This window comes from Lolium rigidum, chromosome 3, assembly GCF_022539505.1.
Source record: "Lolium rigidum isolate FL_2022 chromosome 3, APGP_CSIRO_Lrig_0.1, whole genome shotgun sequence".
Lineage (NCBI taxonomy): Eukaryota > Viridiplantae > Streptophyta > Magnoliopsida > Poales > Poaceae > Lolium > Lolium rigidum.
The window spans coordinates 333,755,669-333,761,784 of record NC_061510.1 but is presented as its reverse complement, the minus strand read 5'-3'; the positions used below and the strand labels follow the sequence as shown (position 1 = coordinate 333,761,784).

Below are 6,116 nucleotides of genomic sequence, written 5' to 3'. Positions count from 1 at the left end.
GGACTTCTGGAAGGCTCCGTGGAAAATAAGATCGTGGGCTTTTGTTTCATCCAATTCCGAGAATATTTCCTGTGCAGGATTTCTGAAACCAAAAACAGCAGAAAACAGGAACTGGCGCTTCGGCATCTTGTTAATAGGTTAGTGCCGGAAAATGTATCAAAATGATGTAAAGTGTATATAAAATATGTGAGTATTGTCATATAACTAGCATGGAACATAAGAAATTATAGATACGTTTGGGACGTATCAAGCATCCCCAAGCTTAGTTCCTACTTGCCCTCGAGTAGGTAAACGATAACAAGGATAATTTCTGAAGTGACATGCTACTATCATAATCTTGATCAATACTATTGTAAAGCATATGAGATGAATGAAGTGATTCAAAACAATGGTAAAGATAATGACTAAACAACTGAATCATATAGCAAAGACTTTTCATGAATAGTACTTTCAAGACAAGCATCAATGAGTCTTGCATAAGAGTTAACTCATAAAGCAATAGATTCTTAATATAAGGTTTTGAAGCAACACAAAGGAAGATATAAGTTTCAGCAGTTGCTTTCAACTTCAACATGTATATCTCATGGATAATTGTCAATACAAAGTAATATGATGAATGCAAATAAGCAAGTATGTAAGATTCAATGCACACAGTTGACACAAGTGTTTGCTTCTAAGATGGAAAGAAGTAGGTAAACTGACTCAACATAAAGTAAAAGAAAGGCCCTTCGCAGAGGGAAGCGAGGATTACTCATGTGCTAGAGCTTTTTATTTTGAAAACATGGAAACAATTTTGTCAACGGTAGTAATAATTCATATGTGTTATGCATAAAACATCCTATAAGTTACAACCCTCATGCATCGAATACCAATAGTGCTCGCACCTTGTCCTAATTAGCTCGGATTTCCATGGATTATCATTGCATTACATATGTTTCAACCAAGTGTCACAAAGGGGTACCTCTATGTCACCTGTACAAAGGTCCAAGGAGATAGATCGCATTTGATTTCTCAATTTTGATAAATCTCATCTTGAGGACATCCATACCGGGACAACATAGAAAACAGATCATGGACTCCTCTTTAATGCTTAAGAATTCAACAACACATAATATACTCATAAGAGATTGAGGATTAATGTCCAAACTGAAACTTCCACCATGATACATGGCTTTGGTTGGCGGCCCAATGTTCTTCTCTAACAATATGCATACTCAAACCATTTAATCATGATAAATCACCCTTACTTCCGACAAGACAAACATGCATAGCAACTCACATGATATTCAACAAAGGTGTATGATACGTCTCCGACGTATCGATAATTTCTTATGTTCCATGCCACATTATTGATGATATCTACATGTTTTATGCACACTTTATGTCATATTCGTGCATTTTCTGGAACTAACCTATTAACAAGATGCCGAAGTGCCGATTCGTTGTTTTCTGCTGTTTTTGGTTCCGGAATGGCTGTTCGGGCAATATTCTCGGAATTAGACGAAATCAACGCCAAACCTCCTATTTTTCCCGGAAGGCTCCGAACACCGAAGAAGAGTCGGAGAGGGGCCGGGGGCCACCACACCATAAGGCGGCGCGGGCCGGACCACGACCGCGCCGGCCTAGGGTGGGGCCACCCTGTCAGCCCTCCTGCGCCGCCTCTTCGCCTATATAACCCCTTTCGACCTAAAAACGCAGTACCTCTTGACAAAACTCCAGAAAGACTCCAGGGGCGCCGCCACCGTCGCGAAACTCCAATTCGGGGGACAGAACTCTCTGTTCCGGCACCTGCCGGGACGGGGAATTGCCCCGGAGCCATCTCCACCGCCGTCTCCACCGCCATCTTCACCGCCATCGCTGCCTCCACGATGAGGAGGGAGTAATCCACCCCCGAAGCTGAGGGCTCCGCTGTAGCTATGTGGTTAATCTCTCTCCCATGTACCTCAATACAATAATCTCATGAGCTTCTTTACATGATTGAGATTCATATGAGCTTTGTATCGCTACTAGTTGTGTGCTACTCATGTGATGTTATTAAAGTAGTCTATTCCTCCTGCATGGTGTAAAGGTGACTAGTGTGTGCACCGTGTGGTTCTTGTCGTAGGCTATGATCATGATCTCTTGTAGATTGTGGAGTTAATTATCATTATGATAGTATTGATGTGATCTATTCCTCCTTCATAGTGTAATGTGGACGAGTGTGTGCGCTATGTTAGTTCTTGGTTTATTTTGCAATGATCTATTATGCTCTAAGGTTATTTAAATATGAACATCGAATGTTGTGGAGCTTGTTAACTCCGGCATTTAGGTGCTCTTGTAGCCCTACACAACGACTGGTGTTTGTCATCCAACAAAAGAGTGTATGTAGCACATATGAGAAAGAGTTATTTATTATGCGATCAATGTTGAGAGTGTCCACTAGTGAAAGCAGGATCCCTGGGCCTTGTTTCCAAGCATCGAATCACCGTTTGTTTACTATTTTGTTGCATGTTTACTCGCTGCCATATTTCATTCAGATTGCTATTACCACTCACATCCATCCATATTACTTGTATTTCACTATCTCTTCGCCGATCTAGTGCACCTATACATCTGACAAGTGTATTAGGTATGTTGGGGACACAAGAGACTTCTTGCTTTGTGGTTGCAGGGTTGCTTGAGAGGGATATCTTTGACCTCTTCCTCCCTGAGTTCGATAAACCTTGGGTGATCCACTTAAGGGAAACTTGCTGCTGTTCTACAAACCTCTGCTCTTGGAGGCCCAACACTGTCTACAAGAATAGAAGCTCCCGTAGACATCAAGCTATTTTCTGGCGCCGTTACCGGGGAACGGATCAAGAGACTCCATCAAGCCCGTCAATCGCCATCAAACCTCCCACGTCAACCACGCGCCAGTTGTGGACATCAAGCTATTTTCTGGCGCCGTTGCCGGGGAGGAAAGGTAAAAGGTACTCACACTCCGGATCTCGGCTACTAAGCTATTTTCGCCGTTGTAAGTACTCAAAGCTATTTCCTTTAGATCCTGCAATTGCATCTTTTTGTTTCTTGTTTACACTAGTTTGGCATAATGGACAAGAGTGAGCTTTTTAATCTTTTTCCTGATTTAGAATTGTTTGATGCGAAAATTAAAAAACCTATGGAACCTTATTTGCATGCTAGTAGCGATGTTATTAGTATGAATTCAATTACTGCTAATGCTATGGAGAAGTCTAAGCTTGGGGAAGCTAGTTTTTGTGATCTTTTTAGCTTCCCATCTTTAGGGGAGAAAATTTGCTGTGATAATACTTTATCTCCCATATGCGATAACTCTAATGATGCTTGTGATATTTTAAATGCACCTACTGAAAGTATTCCATATAGAATACCTATGAAAATTATTGAACGTGTTATGGATAACCGCTATGAAGAGGATGGAACTGTCCATCCTGGAGATCATTTACTGTTTTTGCATGAATTATGCGGGTTATTCAAGTGTGCAGGTATCTCTATGGATGAAGTGAAGAAGAAATTATTCTCTATGTCGTTGTCTGGTGAAGCGGCGCATTGGTATAAACTGCTGAAGGATGAGCATCCTCTTGATTGGAAGGATATTGTGCCTCTATTTTATTCTAAATTCTATCCTCCAAGTGAAATTCACAAAGACCGAAACCGAATATATAATTTCTGGCCTCATGATGGAGAGAGTATTGCCCAAGCATGGGAGAGATTGAAGTGTTTAATGCTCAAATGCCCCAATCATGAGCTTCCTGGTAATGTTATTATTGATAATTTCTATGCAAGACTTTCTTTTCAAGACAAGACCTTGCTGGATACTTCTTGTTCTGGATCATTCACGCGCAATAAAGAAGAGTTTAAATGGGACCTTCTTAATCGGATTCAGGAGAACGCTGAAGATTTGGAGAACGACAAAGGTAAAGAGTCACGTATAAATTATGATTAGGAATGCATTGAAGCTTTTATGGATACCGATAAATTTCGAAATATGAGTGCTACTTATGGTCTTGACTCTCAAGTTGCTGCAAATCTTTATAAAGCCTTTACTTCTCATTTTGAATTGCCTAAAAAGAATTTTGATAAGTATCATGAACCTTTTAAAGAGGCTTGCATGAAGAATGAAATTGTTGTTAATTATTGTAATAAGCATGCTCAAACTCCTAAGAATGCTATTTCCTATAAGCATGTTAATTTTTGTGGAATACATAGACCTTGTGGAATTAATCAAATCAAAGATGAATATTGTATCCATCATGCTAATGAAAAAACTAGAAAGTGGTTTAGGGCTCTAGATGATCTTGGTAAAAAAGTTTGTGCCCTCTATCCTTTTATTTGTGAAGTTTGCCATGAAGTGGGTCATTTTAATTTTCAATGCCCCTCCAATGATAATTTGAACCCAATGAGTGCTGCAAATTTGTATTATGATGATGAAATTACTCCTAATCAGCATGATGAACTTACTTTATTTTTGGGGTGTGAAGAACTGTCGAGAAAAATCTCTTTGTTACATATGAGTGATCTTGATATTGATGATGTCCTGCATGGGTGTTTTTCTTATAGCATTGATAATAGCCATACAAATACTTACATACAAAATATTTTAGAAGATGACACCTTGCCAAAATATGATAGGACCGCTGTGTGTTTTCAACTAATTAATGAAAAGGAGGGATCCTCCCAAGTTTCTTCTATTGTTTCTGAAAGTAAACCAGGTTATGCGGACAAGCCACCCTTCAAGCCTCTTCCTACTAAAGAAGGGAACGAGGAGAAGGAGAAGAAGAAGAAGGGAACGAAGAAGAAGAAGAAGGAGAATAAAGAGAAAAAGGTAACGGCATATCCCCGCGTGAATGAGATAACGCTAGGTAACCGTAAGTATGTTGCTCCTAATGATTATTATGATTATGAATCTGAATACGATGATCTTCATATGCCCTTTACATACATTAGTGATCATGATTTGAATGAGCACACTACTTTTGATATTACAAATCTCTGGGAAACTAATTCTGAAAATTATGATGATAATAATTGCCATAGTGTCAGTGCTATCCATGTTTCCTCCCATGATGATATAGAAAGCTCTAAGCTTGGGGAAGAGGTGTTTGAAAATCCTTTTGCTACTGATCATTATGTGTTTGATACATCTCCTTCTAATAACAATGATGGTATGGTCATAGATAAACCGATTGTGAAAGATAACTATTCTATTTCTTATGATGACACTCGTGCCTCCGATCTTTGATGGTTATTATAAAGAATGCTATGATATAGGTTATAACTATCCTTATGAAACTTGTCATAGTCATGATTGGATTACCAAAAACAATTCTTTTAATATGCAACTTGTTTACCATGTTCAAATTCTTGATAATAATCTTGCTCCAATTACTATTAATGAGAATAACTCTTCTTATGCCAAGATTAATGATACTTCTATGCATATGAACCATGATAAGAATGTTTTAAGTGATGGGTATATTGTGGATTTCATCAATGATGCTACTGAAAGTTATTATGAGAGAGGTAAATATGGTTATATGCATCTTAATAATATTAAGTTTCCCCTCTTTATGTTGAGAATCTTGAAGTTACTCGTGTTTTATCCTCTTATGCTTGTCATTTTGCTCTTCATAAATTCATTTGTGTATAAGATTCTTCTGCATAGGAAGCATGTTAGGCTTAAATGTGTTTTGAATTGCCTCTTGATGCTCCCTTTTTTTCTTCAAATACTATTTCCTGCGAATGGATTATTAAAACTGCTGAGCCCATCTTAATGGCTATAAAGAAAGAACTTCTTGGGAGATAACCCATGTGTTATTTTGCTACAGTAATTTGTTTTATATTTGTGTCTTGGAAGTTGTTTACTACTGTAGCAACCTCTCCTTATCTTAGTTTTGTGTTTTGTTGTGCCAAGTAAAGTCGTTGATAGTAAGGTTCATACTAGATTTGGATTACTGCGCAGAAACAGATTTCTTTGCTGTCACGAATCTGGGCAAAATTCTCTGTAGGTAACTCGGAAAATTATGCCAATTTAGGTGAGTGATCCTCAGATACGTACGCAACTTTCATTCAATTTGAGCATTTTCATTTGAGCAAGTCTGGTGCATCAATAAAATTCGTCT

General features: G+C 38.4%; 1 non-coding gene across 1 annotated transcript; it reads right to left on the bottom strand.

Annotated features, from left to right (window-relative positions):
• Positions 1-3,639: 3,639 nt before the first annotated feature.
• LOC124704819 lies at positions 3,640-3,745 on the bottom strand. Its single transcript, XR_007003698.1, has one exon. It is a non-coding gene; the product is annotated as a small nucleolar RNA R71 (small nucleolar RNA).
• Between the last annotated feature and the right edge of the window lie 2,371 nt (positions 3,746-6,116).